The following is a 14824-nucleotide window of genomic DNA, read 5'->3' on the forward strand; positions in this document are numbered from 1 at the left end:
AGCCGACTCGCACCATTGTTCAGTCGGGAGGAGGAGAACCGCCGTTATATGGCGCTGGCCGCTTGGGGCTGACTAGGCCGAGGTCGCTCATCCGGATGGCCGAGACAAGGACGCCGGACGGATGCCGAATTTTTTGACCTTCGATAGTGGTGGCATAAAGGCAACTAGTGTCACACAGAGAGTCCCTTGTGGCAGACCGGATAGCGAGGGTGTCCGATCAGACGACGTGGGGGTCGTAGTTTATTGAACTGGAGCGGAGGTCGAAGTTTCAACCCGTTCGGCGGACCGCACCATCGAGGATGCAGAGTGTGATGAAGGCTTCGCCCGACGCCTCTTACACCTGATCAACGGTTCTCCTGAGGAGCCCGAGCCCAATGCCCCCTCAACTTAAACGACCGAAAGCCGTTCGGAGGGAGGTTGTGATCCACCAGCCGCTCCACCACTAGGCGTCCGGCTGGCTGCCCCTCCACTCACCAAGACTGGAGCCGCTTTGCTCTCGTAGCATACCTAGGTTGGACGGAAGCCGAGTGCGGATCAGACTCAGGCCGAAAATGTAGATGACACCCTCCAACGACAACTTGTGGATGCCATATTTCTGATCGACCAACATTGAAGTTGCATTGAGGTAGTCTGATCGACTCTTGTACTGTTTCAAGGGAGGCTGACTCGCCACTTCGAGCTGTCAATAGGTCGGGAAGTCTAGCCGCTCGGGAAGGCATATAAAAAAGAAGTATTCTCTCCAATACTTGTTGGAGGTCGACATTTTGTCAAAAAAAACTAAGTCCACTCTGGCTTGGAAAAAAAAAAGTCCCCAGCTCGGACAATTTTGGATAATAAAAATAGTAAAAAATCCAAGAAATGAGAGGAATGTCGTGCAAGCGGAACAAAACAACTACCCCGCACAGCAACCGAAAGAAGTTCGGCACTAATTAATGAAGGGAGATGCGAAAGTATTTTCAAATGACAAGAAAGAATGGGTGAATAGGAAACCGCAGACCGACGGTAAACTGATCCCTAAAGAAGGTAAGAAAACCGAGTGGCGGAGAGTTTGGCCGATCGGAAGGAGAAGGAAGAACGACTTTGTATCTAGAAGGAAACTCAAAAGCGGCTGTTAGGCTCTCAACATCCCCGGTGTCAAACTTGGACTCGATCAAGGTGTACCAAGGCCCAGGGACGCCGGCAAGAGGCTGTGAGGAACTTGCCATCGCAAAAACAGAGAGGGGAAGGAAGCCTACTGGAAGAATATTGCCGGAACACCGATGAAGAAATGCCGAAAAACTAGAAGATGGGTGCAATTGGAAGGAAGCTTACTAGAAGGTCGCCGGAGGAGCAAGAAAGGAAGAATATCGCCAAAGCACAGAGACGGAGTGTCACCGAAAAACTTGAAGACGGAAGTGCGTAAAGGCGGAAACAAGCCCGGGTTTATAAATCTAGGGGTCGACCTACCGGAGCCGTCCGATTGGGCCGTTGAATTTGAAGCGCCAAAGGTCACATCGCTAGTGGATATCCGCCCATCACGTTAGGCGTGCAGCGATAGCGGGCGGGACATGTGGAGCCTCGCCACAGGCGAGCATTTAATGAGGGAAATTAAAAGGCATAGGGACGCGATTAGCCATAATGCGTAGAGATTTGCACGATTCCCTAAAAATATGGGTGACGTAAGCCCGGATTGCGCTCACCCAAGACAACGTAAGAAAAGATTTCCAAGTATGAATGTTTATTGTGCTGATCGGCTTAAGGGAGCAGACCTATGGCCAAATGACAATCTTCAACAGGTCGACCGGCACAGAGCGATCACATAGCCAACCGTTGGGCCAAGTTAGTCCGATCAAAAACCAAGGAGTGTCAAAGCCGATCGGGTCGAAAGCTTCATAGACAATTTTGTCCAGTTAGTCGGACTTACGGAGGAGACATGTGATCCGATGATAAGGAGGATCCCTACCCATCAGAGGATAGCTGTCACGGTGGAGGTAAAAGTCAACGCGATCAATGCTCAGATATCATCGGTCTGTCAGGCGATCATGCCCCGACCAAGGAGAGAAGGTTCCGATCGGATCCAGCCTTTGACACGGGGAAGTGTCAATGACCGATGCTCAAGGGAGTAGTGGACGTCGGACGAAAAAGGAAACAATGTGCAAAAGCCGGACCAAGCAACTACTCCACTCGGACTTGCGATAGGGCTCGATATTAGCACAATGAAGCTTTGGCAGATCGGACGAGACACAAGAATAGCAGAGTTACGACCGAGCGGACACATGCACAGGAGTAGGGAAGTTTCGACCAAGCGGACAGAACACAAGAGCAGCGAAGTTCTGGCCGAGCGACTAACCTGCTCGGCCTAATAGCATACTCTCTCTATTATCCATCGAAATCCTTTTAAGAGTTAGTGTCGCTGACACCGGGCATGGACAACTAGAAGATCATACGACGGAAGCTTCTACTGTTACTTCAGAAATATGGTCGACATGTTAAAGTACTATGTCAAGGACACTTTACTGACAAGTCTTTTCAGAAAAAATTTTAGGAAGGATGCTCACCTTAGAGAGCGTGCACGCATGCTACAAAAATCTATATAAAGGGGATACAAACATCAACGACGGAAGTATACAATAGACACTTCGTGCTACTGTTCATTCTTATTGTTGCTCCGTATTCTACTTTATCATCGATATTTAACTTGAGCATCGAAGGGTCAATGTCAAAAACCCCTTTCCTGGCTCGACACTGACGTAATTTGTGCTGCAAGTCGGAACAAAATCTACAAGCGACCAACACAAACACAACATTCCTAACTTTTCATCTCATCAACTTTCGAACATGATCAATATATTTGCTAATTCTCTTAATTAAGAAAAGTATTTTTTTAATATTGATATATTTAAAAAATTAAATTTATATTAAACAATCATTGCTCTTAATATATTAAATTAATTAATATTTAAGTACATGAATATATTTAGAAGAAGTTGACAAACACTTAAAATCAAATTTCATATTCATTTGAGATTATTTGATCCAAAACCAGCTATTACATAAAATAACCTAAAATTAACATGAGACTAATTTTTCTGTATTTATCTACCTTTGTGATTATATTAACACCCTGTTAATTTAACTCAATTTATTATGAATATTTTTGAAAAATATAATTTGGGTTAAAAAAAAAATATTGCTGTAAATATATTAAATCAAATTAATATTTGAGATTAGAATTAAAATAAAAAATTAACAAAACACAAAAACTAATTCATGTCAATCTGAAAACAAAATAAATTGATGAACCAATAATCTACATGAAACTTATTCATGTATATTCATCTACTTCTTATAATTATATTTATATACTTAAATATTAATTTAATTCAATATATTAAGAATAATAATTTTTTGAATATAAATTAATTTTTAAAAAATATTTTTGTGTTCATATATTATTATTGTTATTATATTGGATAAAACAAACATTTAAAGACATCAAAAGAGGTAACAAATATATAAAACTAATTCATGTCAATTAAAAATCATTTAATTCATCCATCAATTTTAAAAAAATTCAATTTATAAATTAAATAATCTTAAATTTATATTTAATTAATTTTTATATATTCATCTAACTCTCCTAATTATATACATACTTTTAAATATAATTTAATCTAATATATTAAAAATATTAATTTTTAAATACAAATTAATTTTTTTAACAATTCATATTAAAATCTCACTACATTTAATATAATCAATCAAATTAACATTACAAGACAACAATATCAAAAAAAATAATCAAAAAGAATTAATTTAATATCAATCTAAAATTGTTCAATTCATCAATAAATTTTAATTAAAATAAACTTTGATAAAAAAAACTTAAATCAGGCAAAAAAACCCAATCAATTAATTTGTTTAAAATTTTAATATTTCAACATAGAACAAAATCAATTCAATAAATAAAAAATCAGATTGATTCCGATAAATATAAACATCAAATAAAAAACATAATTTGATAATTTTAAAATACCATGCACGATTTAATAATTTTAAAAACTTTTGTTATTGGAGTTAAGTTTAGTAACAGACGTTAACCGTGAAAAGAACAAATTTATGCGTAAACCTTAAAAAATTCTAAACCCCAAAAATAATCCAAACAAAAGATTTGGCGTAAAAGTACGAGTCCTATAAATCAAATCACGTATAATCATAATTATAATGCATCTCGCGATTGTGGAAGCATTGAAAATGAATGAAAAGCATAAAAGAATGAAAAACTTCACAAATGCATAAGGTAGCTTCATTCAAATTTGCAGGAGGCTGTGGAGTTGAGATCGCCCACAATCTTGTGTCAACCTTTCAATGTAGGCACCGTGCAAGCGGTGGCCTGCTACTTGATTAACGAACCCCTGTTGTCTGAACTAATGTGGTTCTTCCACTTCAACCACAAGCGACAAAAGAAAACGGCGGATCAAGGATGTTCAGAAAGAATCAAGAAGACATTTTTTTTTTTTTTTGAAAAAAGAATGAAATTTTAGGATAAGAAATGTTGCCAGTTATTGTGGCGATGGACGATGCAAGAGACATCCAAAGCAATCTTCGACTGGCGAAATGATATGGGCTCCGTGCGGCAGACAGGGTTATCGCCATGGATCGGGCGCCTGCTGCTTGACTCTTTGTAGGAGCCGTTGGGGGAAAACAGATAATATGAAATGGAAACCACGAACAAGTCGGAAGGATACTCGCGTAAATGAATAAAACAAGAAAATATAGGAATTTCTCCGGCAACCGCCTGAAGGACGATTGCTTTAGGGTGCGGCTACGCACGGCTGGCTTTAACTTTAGGTTTTGCGGGAAGATGCGTTATTTTATAGAGCAGAACGATGGGTAGACTAGCTGTTGGATGATGCATGAGTTGGGCCATTTTATAGGCCCAAGTCGGGCTCACTGCCATAGAATTTTCCATCCCGAAAAATCAAAATCCAAGAGTTTAAAGGTGAATAAAATTTTAATTCGACTGAAATTATTAATTAAATTAAAAAGTTTTTTAAAAAAATCCAAAATATCAGTTATTTTGATTAAATTTCTTCAATTTTAATTTAAATTTGATTAAATTAAATAAACTAATTTGTTTATTAAATAAAAAATATAAATTAAAGAAAATTTTTATTTTAAAAAATAAATTTTTAAAAAATAATAATTAAATTATTGACAGAATTATTATTTTTTATTGATTTAGTTTGTTTGATTGATTTTAATAATAAAAATTGATCGGTTTTGATTTACTCAAAAAAGATTTGATTAATTCAGTTTTAACCAATTGAATTTGATTTTAATTGAATGTTGATCTCTAAATTGATCTAACCTACTACATAAACCTCTTTAATTATATTTGTTATAAAATATCACTTGCACTTTTACTCGTTGCACAATATGGTTCTTGAACCTTACCGTTTCAATCATTGCTCGATAAAACTTTCAAAAGCTCTGAATGAATTTAAGTTATGCAATCTGCAAGGACAAAATTTTAAAATTGTTCATCAAAAATTAATGTAAAACACTAGAGGATTTTTTGTTTAGGGTTAATCATGTTTTCTTTAATTTTAGAGGTTATTTTCATTAGGTCACATGGAGTGGTTCTTTCGTTAAGTTCTAGAAAATCATCTAGTAATTTTGTTAGTTAGAGCCCTAGAGTCAATCATTTGATGATTGTATTATGGACTTGTTGTATCATATTCTTATATAAATAAAGGCATTTATTTTGATTAATATACTTACTTGTATTGGTGTCAAATAACTAAGTATAATAGCGTCCTTGAGTAGAGGATTCTTACCTATATCAATCGGTTAGTTGAACCGATAGTGAGATGATATAGGGAACACTACTCTTAATCATTCCTAGTCGAATATTAACATTCAGGGACAATGTTAATGCAATAAGACTAGCATGTAGGTCAACTCGATGACTTGATCTCACAAGTCATCGATATGGAGATATCAAGTTGACACATGGGTATGCATTGGAGAATGTATACTGAATGACCCACCATGAGAAAGTATCATGGATCATTATATGAGTGTCATATACTTTCTCATGTGACTATTAGTATGACTACTAGTCCTTAGACCTGAAGTCACCATGGTTCCCTATATAAGAAGTTATGTACTTTGGTTTCGTCAAACGTCACCCGTAACTGGGTGGATTATAAAGGCGATTACTGGGTATGTAACAAATTATGCGGAGGGATGTGGTGATGTAGATGGGATCTATCCCTCCTATATGACGGGGAGACATCAATATTCTTGATAGAGTGAGACCACGAAGTGCATGACCATGCCCAAATGAGTCAATATGAGATATTGAGCTCATTAGATTTAGTGAGTCTACTTGGAGTTCAAGATTTAGATTGATTAGAGGATGACACGGTCTATACCTCACATTAATCAATCTAGATGTCAAGGATAGAAGGGCAATGTCATATATTGTGAGGAGTCACAATTAGTAGTCACAAGGTGATGTTGGATCTCAACATTCTTATAACTTGGGTAGTAATGATGTGTTGCTAGACACCGTTCATTACTTATCCTTCTAAATAGGTTTAGGAGCATTGCCAACGTTATAAGAACCTATAGGGTCACACACAAAGGACAATTAGATGGAGATTAGGTTCATATGATGAACCAAGAGGGTTCGATTCATGTGATGAATCAAATTGGATTAAGAGTAATCCTAATTGTACTAATTAAGTTGGACTCAAGTTGATTCATGTGTTCAATGAGTCTAATTTAGATTATGACTCATTAAATCAATTTAATTAAATGAATTAGATTCATTATATTAAATTGGCTTGAATCAAATGGTTGGATTAGATCAACCATGAGAGTTATAATGTCAAGTTTGACTTGACTTGAGAGGAAGAGGAAAAGTCAAGTTTGACTTGACTTTATGCCACATCATTTGTGAGTTGGCATTAAGTGGCCAATGATGATGTGCCACATCATCATAATTAGCACATGTGTGTGCCACCTAATGGAGGTTACAAATCTCCTCTTTAATGGCCACATTAAATATGAATGGAGGTTACAATTCCATTTAGTGGTCGGCCACTTTTGTGATAAATTGTGTTGATTTTTCATTCAATTCAATTCATTCCATCATCTTCTTCTCAAGCTCTCTCCTCAAGCTCTCCCTCTCCTCTCTTGGCCGAACCTTACCAAGGTGCTAGCACACCTTTGTGTTAGGTTTCTCCACCTATTTGTTCGTGTGGATACTTCTAGAGGGTTGTACATTTCACAACCTCGAGATCCGGCATCACTTGGAAGAGCGGGATACACGAAGGGCTTCGCATCAAGGGTAATTCCTTCTCCTAGTTTAGAACTAGCATAAAACACGTACTCGTAATGTTTTTCAAAAGTTTTACTTCGCACGAATCCGGTGACGGGGGTTTCGAGGTTTCCGCGACGCGAAAAAGCGGTTTCGCGGTCCGAAAAATCCAACAGTGGTATCAGAGCCACGTGCGAAGTTTGTACGAGTTTAGTTTGCATTTTTATGAAAAATGTAGGTTCTGTAATTTTCTGTAAATTTAGATTTTTTTATGGTTTTTATGGGTATTTTTCTCGTAGAAGCGAAGCACAAGTATTTAGACACTTGTAGGCTTCGGCTACCGAGAAGATTTTTTCGAAACGACAAGGTTTCGCCCTAAATCTTTTTGGGACAGCGGACTAAGGCGCTGTAGGATCACTTAGGGACACTCGCGATGGTTATATCGGGGGTAGGGGTGTAACGCCCGGAAATTCTCAAAAGACTTTTATAAATATCCTAGTATTTTTTCGAAATTTTAGGATATTTTTATGGAATTTTTAGAGTAGCGGAAGTAGCAAAATTAAATAGAAACGTAAAATAGCTTAAGCGGGAGTTGAACCCGAGACCTAGCAAACTCTACGACTTATGGTGAACTCTAGTAACCAAGTGAACCCAGCAGGGCCGTGCTGAAAGGAAAGAGAATCAATTATATTTATATTTAAGTTGGGTGAATTGTTGGGATCTTAGATGGCTAGAGGGGGGGTGAATAGCCTCTTTGAAAAACACTAAACGCAAATTTCTTCAAGAACTTTGTTAGCACAGCACAGCGGAAACAGAAAACTAAAGCGAAGGAAAAACAAACACACAGCAGACACAAGGATATACGAGGTTCGGGGATAACTTGCCCCTACTCCTCGGCGTGTCCGTAAGGAGGACAACTCCTTGATCTTTCGGTAGATCACACCCCGGAAAAGATCCGGCTAAAGATGCCTCCTTCTCGGTGGAGCAACCTCTCAACAAAGTCTCAGTTGATTATAGATTTAAGCACAAGACTTACAGTGGCTGAGAAAAATATTAAGATGAGCTTACAGCCACGCGGAGAAGAGAACAGAGCAGAGAGCGCACAATCAACCTTCTCAGCAAGGAGCTCACAGCTTCACCAACTTGCTCTCTCGAAGGCTTGATCACAAAAGACAGAGAATTCAGAATTCTGTTTCTGAACTCCTCTTCTTCCTACTTATGTCTCTCTGCTCGTATCAACGCCGTCTGCAGAATCGCTGCTGCCAGCAAGGCGTAGCCAATCACCTCTCCTCCTCTTCTGATTCTCTGAACACATGCCAATGGAAATCACTGGCGTCTCTGGATACCAACCAATGGGTAGAAGTCAAACTGAGCAGCCCAATCGTAATCGGATTTCGCCAGTGAACGTTGATGCCCCAAATGTATCTGTTGCAGCAAATTACAGTGAAAAGGGTACTTGTCTCCTTCTCTTAATGAAGCTTAATTTGAATCCAAACATGAGAATGTGACCTGCAATCTGCAAGCTAGAAAGACTCACAGCAGATGGTTAAAAACAGATGGTGAAGACAAATACGGCAATCACAAAAAGTACATGCAAAACAAACAATACTGTGGATCGGTCTGCAGACCGATCCATGCTTTCTGGATCATCTCTGATCGGTCTGCAGACCGATCAGGAACTAATTTGATCGGTCCCGGAACCCGATCGATGATATTGTTTGAAAATACGCGCTCGTGATCGGTGCGGACCGATCAGAACTAATCTGATCGGTCCCCGGACCGATCGATAGTGTTCTTCCCAAACGCTAGCTTCTACGATCGGTCTCGACCGATCAAGAATATCCATGAGCTGCGATCGATTTCGATCGCGCATCGACCGCAAACGCTCGATGGCGTTCTATCGATCAATTCTGATCGGTCGGCGGGCCGATCAGGTATAAGAGCCACCTGGATCGGTCCGCCGATCGGTGTCAAGTTTCCTTTGGATCGATGTGCCGACCGATCCAGCCTTCTTGACTCGATCCGGTCGAGCCCTCTCGACCTAGTCCGAGAAACGAGCTCCTAGCTCTCCGACTTCATCTGGTCCTAGAGAACGAGCCACCGAGCCCTCTGACTTCGCATGCCAAGCTTCCTTCTTGGACTTTTCAACACCAGATGTCCGATCACCCTTGATCCATCTGGATTTTCCCTTGCCTGGCTTCACTCACCAGGACTTGCACCTAGCTTCACTCACTAGGGTTTTCACCTGGCTTCACCCACCAGGATTTCCAATCTGCCTGGCTTCACTCACCAGGACTTTCCAACTGCCTAACATCCCAGTTAGGACTTTCTCAATCAGGTCAACCTAGTCAACCTAGATTAGTAATTAATCTGAGTTAAATATCTGATACAAACTTAAATCACTGTCAACAACAAAACAACATCCAGGTCAGACTGTATCAACAATCTCCCCCTTTTTGTTGTTTGACAATACGATTTAAGTTTAGATCAGAAATGCTCATCTACCCATAATTTTAGGGAAATCAGGATCCTCCCCTAAGACGGATACACCACCAAGTCAATGACAGGAATCAAGATCCTTCCCGTTATCCTCTCCCCTAAAATCAAGCTTCCATACATTTCTAAACTTAGGTATCCTCTCCCCCTTTGTCAAACACCGAAAAGGTGCAAATGAGGTGACAAAAACTCAAAAGGCTCCCCCTAAATCCATACTGCCTTCTCTTAACTGACCTAGAGTTCCCTCTAAGGTCACAATATGACCGTAAGAAAGACAAAAGATACAATCAAATCATGGCATAGGAACAGCATAATAATAAAAAAAACATAGAAAATGAAGCATAATAAGGAGCAAGCAAATATAAAACCGAGTAGCATAAATATAGGAGTAGCATCAGAAGTGCAAACATCCAGGTCCGACATAAAGACTAACAAATAACATCCAAAATGCAGACAGCCAACAAACAAACTGTATCAATCAACATCCTCACACTGAGGAACACCGCCATCATCGGCAGGAGGGGTGAAATCCTGAGGCGGCACGCTGGAGGATGAATAGCCTGGGTAAGACTGCGGCGGCGGGTAGCGTGCCATCCATCCGAGTAGCAACTGCTGTGTCACCACCTGATGACTGCGCATATCATCGAAGCGCTGGTCAATATGCCCGCGCAGGTCATCGTAGCGCTGGTCTATCCGAATACGTAGTCCATCGAACTCAGCAGCCACCATCTCCTCGTGTCGATCAAAGCGACTCTCCAGCTCGGCGATCTGCCAGCGCAGATCAGGATCGGCCTCCCCATCTTCAGCAGCAGGAGGAGCAGCAACAGGAGCAACCTGTCGTCGAGGTAACTCACCAAGTGCCCTCCCATCCTTCCACCTAACTGTCCCATCCTGTCCTAAGATTCCAGACTTGGAAAACGCACGTTTCCCAAGTCGACAATCCTGCTTAACCATCTTTACTATCCTCCCCTTAGAGACATCAATACCCAGGGTCTCAAGCCAGTCAGTAATTACATGCCCAAAAGGCATATAGATGGTGTAACCGCTTGGCTCGCTATGGGATATGATAGAAGTATAGACACTCGACATGACATCAAAGTCAAGACGCCTACGCAACCCGTAAAGCATCAGACAATGATACGGTCGAATCTCTGCCAATGGTTTAGAAGTAATAGGGAGAAGACAGTTTGTAACAATTTTGAAAAGAATGTAATCAGGAGCAGAAAGGCCAAGGGCTGCAAATGTAGGAAAGTCGACATCTAACTCATCTAATCCATCTGGTCTCGGATGTCCAAAGAAGTACTCATAAATCGAATCAGATGAGACATCAAGAGGATGAGGCACGGGTTCAGGCAAAGAAGGATAGAATGAGAACACCGTCCCCGAACACATACGACAGCCTAAATAACCAAAGAAGGCAATTAAGCTGAAATCAATGTTTTGCTTAGCCACTCTTGATCTATAACTACCATCAATAGTCTGATGAAGGTTGTTATAGAATTCAGAGACTAGGTCAAAATTGATATCTCTCTCTAAATAGACCAAGGAATCAAGTTTATAGTAGGCTATGGTTTCCGTAATGGCTGGACAAAACTCATTCATGTATTTTCTATCGACTGATCTACATGAGAGCAATTTGAAGGTCCTTTCCTTAAAGGATTGTTCAAACTGTTGGTTGGGAAATCTTCCCGAACTGGATGGTTGAGGTCGGGAAGGAGCAGCAGGAGCTTTGGATTTATCTTTGGACTTGGAAGTACCCTCACCTACTGATTTCTTCCTAAGGGGACACAATGGGGTAAAATGGGGCAATGAGTGAGCACCGGAGCCATCAACAATTAAGAACCGAGACAACAAAACAACAGAAGATTCAGTGAGAAATGAAAACACAATGCCAAGTTCTTAGAGAGGCAAGAAGTTACCTTGGTGCCATTTGAACTTTAGACTAGGGCTTCCGAGGGCTAGAGCTTCGGCTAGGTTTGGCGTGCAAAGAGAAGAGAAAGGGTGGTCTGTGGGAAGAGTCGGCTAGGGTTTCGCGTGAATGAGGAAAAGGAGGGATCGGGAGGTTTTAAGGGTTTAGATGGGTGTACAGTGAAGAAATGATCGGACGGTTGTCCGATCAGAAGGTATCCGAAGCCCCCTGATCAGTCACCAGACCGATCAGGGAACCTCCTGATCGGTCTGTAGACCGATCAGAAAGTGCGAAGCTGATCGGTCCTCGGACCGATCAGGGAACTTCCTGATCGGTCCGTAGACCGATCAGAGATCGATCAGTAAGCCCAAATCACAGACTTAACCAATGGAACCACTGATCGGTCTATGGACCGATCAGAAGAGCCCTAAGCGTATCAGATTATCCTATGGACCGATCAGAAGAGCCCTATGCGTATCAGATTATCCTGATCGGTCCCTGGACCGATCAGTGAGGCGCACAAAAATAACCTGATCGGTCCTTGGACCGATCAGATTACAGACAAAAAGGTTGGGGTCTGATACTGATCAGTGATTTCAGTAACCGAAATCCTTAGATATGTTTGATAGTTCGTAGAAGTTTCTCCAGTAAAACTTTCAAAATCAATATCTAGAACCCTGAGAATCTACAAGCATAACTATGTCCTAACGATGGGCTCTTATGGTGTGAATTTGTTTATAACTTGAGACTTTCAAATTCGACCACAAACACTGAGATTTCAGACAAGTTTCAAGTTTGTCAAAATAGACAACTCAAGGTTAAAGACTGAAATCTTCAACCTTGCTATGTTCAATCCCAAATTTGGCAAAATATGTCCAAATTTCTATCATTATTTCAATGACTTATCCTAGTTTCAATCAAAATCACGAAAGGTATCGATCAAAGGTATCAAACATTCCAACAATCAAGGTTACATGATTTATAAGGAAAAGTCCAACCAAGTTTCCTTGGTTGGAATATATGAGTAAGATCTAGGAACCAAATACACATGAATTATGTAATGGTCTTCCCCATACTCAATTAATGTCTCTTCAACCTAATTATTCAAGGGATGCATGATACATTTTGAATAATTTGGTTGTTCCTAGCATCTCACCCCATTTCTAGCAAACAAAAATATTTTGTTAAACCTTATAGTTTGTGTGAGATGTTCCCAAGTTGCCCAAAATATTGTCCCAATTACTCTTGTCATTTTAATAGTCCTTATTGATCATGGTGAAGCTCTAATGACCTAAGGAGCCAAACACATTCCCAACTCCCTCCTTAAATGACTAAATTCATTCTCCGGAAGGGGTTTGGTAAAAATATCAGCTAGGTTTGACTTTGACTCAACATATGTGAGTGCAATGTCTCCCCTAGCTACGTGATCTCTTATGAAGTGATGACGCACTTCAATGTGTTTGGTCCTCGAATGATGGACTGGATTTTTAGTTAGGTTGATCGTGCTAATGTTGTCACATAGCACTTGTACACCCTTATAAGAAAGTCCATAATCCTCTAGGGTGTGTATCATCCACAACAATTGTGATACACTCTCTCCCATGGCAATGTATTCAGCCTCGGTCGTGGAGAGAGCAACACAATGTTGCTTCCGACTTGACCAACTAACTAAAGATGAACCTAAAAATTGGCAACCCCCACTAGTACTTTTCCGATCCAATTTGCACCCAGCATAATCGGAATCGGTATAGCCTATCAAGTCAAAAGACTCTGTACGAGGGTACCATAGACCTACTCGAATTGTGCCCTTAAGGTATCTCAATATTCTCTTAACTGCAATTAAATGAGATTCCTTGGCACAGACTTGATATCTAGCGCACATGCCCACAGCGAAAAGTATGTCCGGTCGACTAGCTGTGAGATATAGAAGACTACCAATCATGCTTCTATATTGCGTTAGATCAATTGGTTTTCCACTCTCATCATTGTCAAGGCGAGTGTTTGTCGCCATTGGAGTGGACACTTCCTTAGAGTCACTCATATTGAATTTTCTAAGCATCTCTTGAGTGTATTTCGTTTGATGGACATAAATGCCATCTCGAGTTTGTTTGATTTCTAATCCAAGGAAGAATGTCAATTCTCCTACTAGACTCATCTCAAACTCACTTTCCATGTGAGAGATAAATTCATTCAAATAGCCCTTGTTATTTGAGCCACAAATTATGTCATCGACATATACTTGGGCTACGAAAATATTTTCACCATCTCTACGCAGAAATAGTGTTGGGTCTATTTGGCCTCTTACAAAGCCCTTTTCTAGTAAATAAGTTGACAGCCTTTCGTACCAAGCTCGAGGTGCTTGTTTAAGCCCATAAAGAGCTTTCTTGAGCTTGTATACGTGGTTTGGAGCTTCGGTACTCACAAACCCCGGGGGTTGTTCAACATAGACCTCTTCTTTAATGAAGCCATTTAAGAAGGCAGATTTAACATCCATTTGATAGAGCTTGAAACCTCTATGTGCAGCAAAAGCTAGCATCAAACGAATGGATTCTAATCGGGCCACGGGAGCATAAGTCTCATCATAATCGAGACCTTCGACTTGACTATAGCCCTTGGCTACAAGTCTTGCCTTGTTTCTTACAACTTCTCCCTTTTGATTTAACTTATTTTTGAAGACCCATTTAGTTCCAATAATGGTGGTCTTCTTAGGTCTAGGAACTAAGTCCCACACTTGGCTCCTTTCAAATTGACCTAACTCATCTTGCATAGCTATGATCCAATCAGGATCGCGCAATGCCTCATCAACTAATTTTGGTTCAATCTCTGAAATCAATGCGACTTCATTAGACTCATTTCTAAAGAATGACCTAGTTCTAACCCCTTGTTGGATATCTCCCACGATTTGGTCTTGGGGATGACTAGTGGTTATCCTAGATTGTCTTGGTGTTGGTGGTGCCTCATGAATGGTCTCACTAGGCACAGGCAAGGACTCAATATCAGGCAAGGGATCAACCGGAGCCCTTTGTTGCCTTTGCTCATCGTCATCAGAGTCAACCTCGACTCTTTCTTCATTTTGATCATTCAAACTTAGATTTCTAAGTTCAAGTTGA

This window comes from Zingiber officinale, chromosome 1A, assembly GCF_018446385.1.
Source record: "Zingiber officinale cultivar Zhangliang chromosome 1A, Zo_v1.1, whole genome shotgun sequence".
Lineage (NCBI taxonomy): Eukaryota > Viridiplantae > Streptophyta > Magnoliopsida > Zingiberales > Zingiberaceae > Zingiber > Zingiber officinale.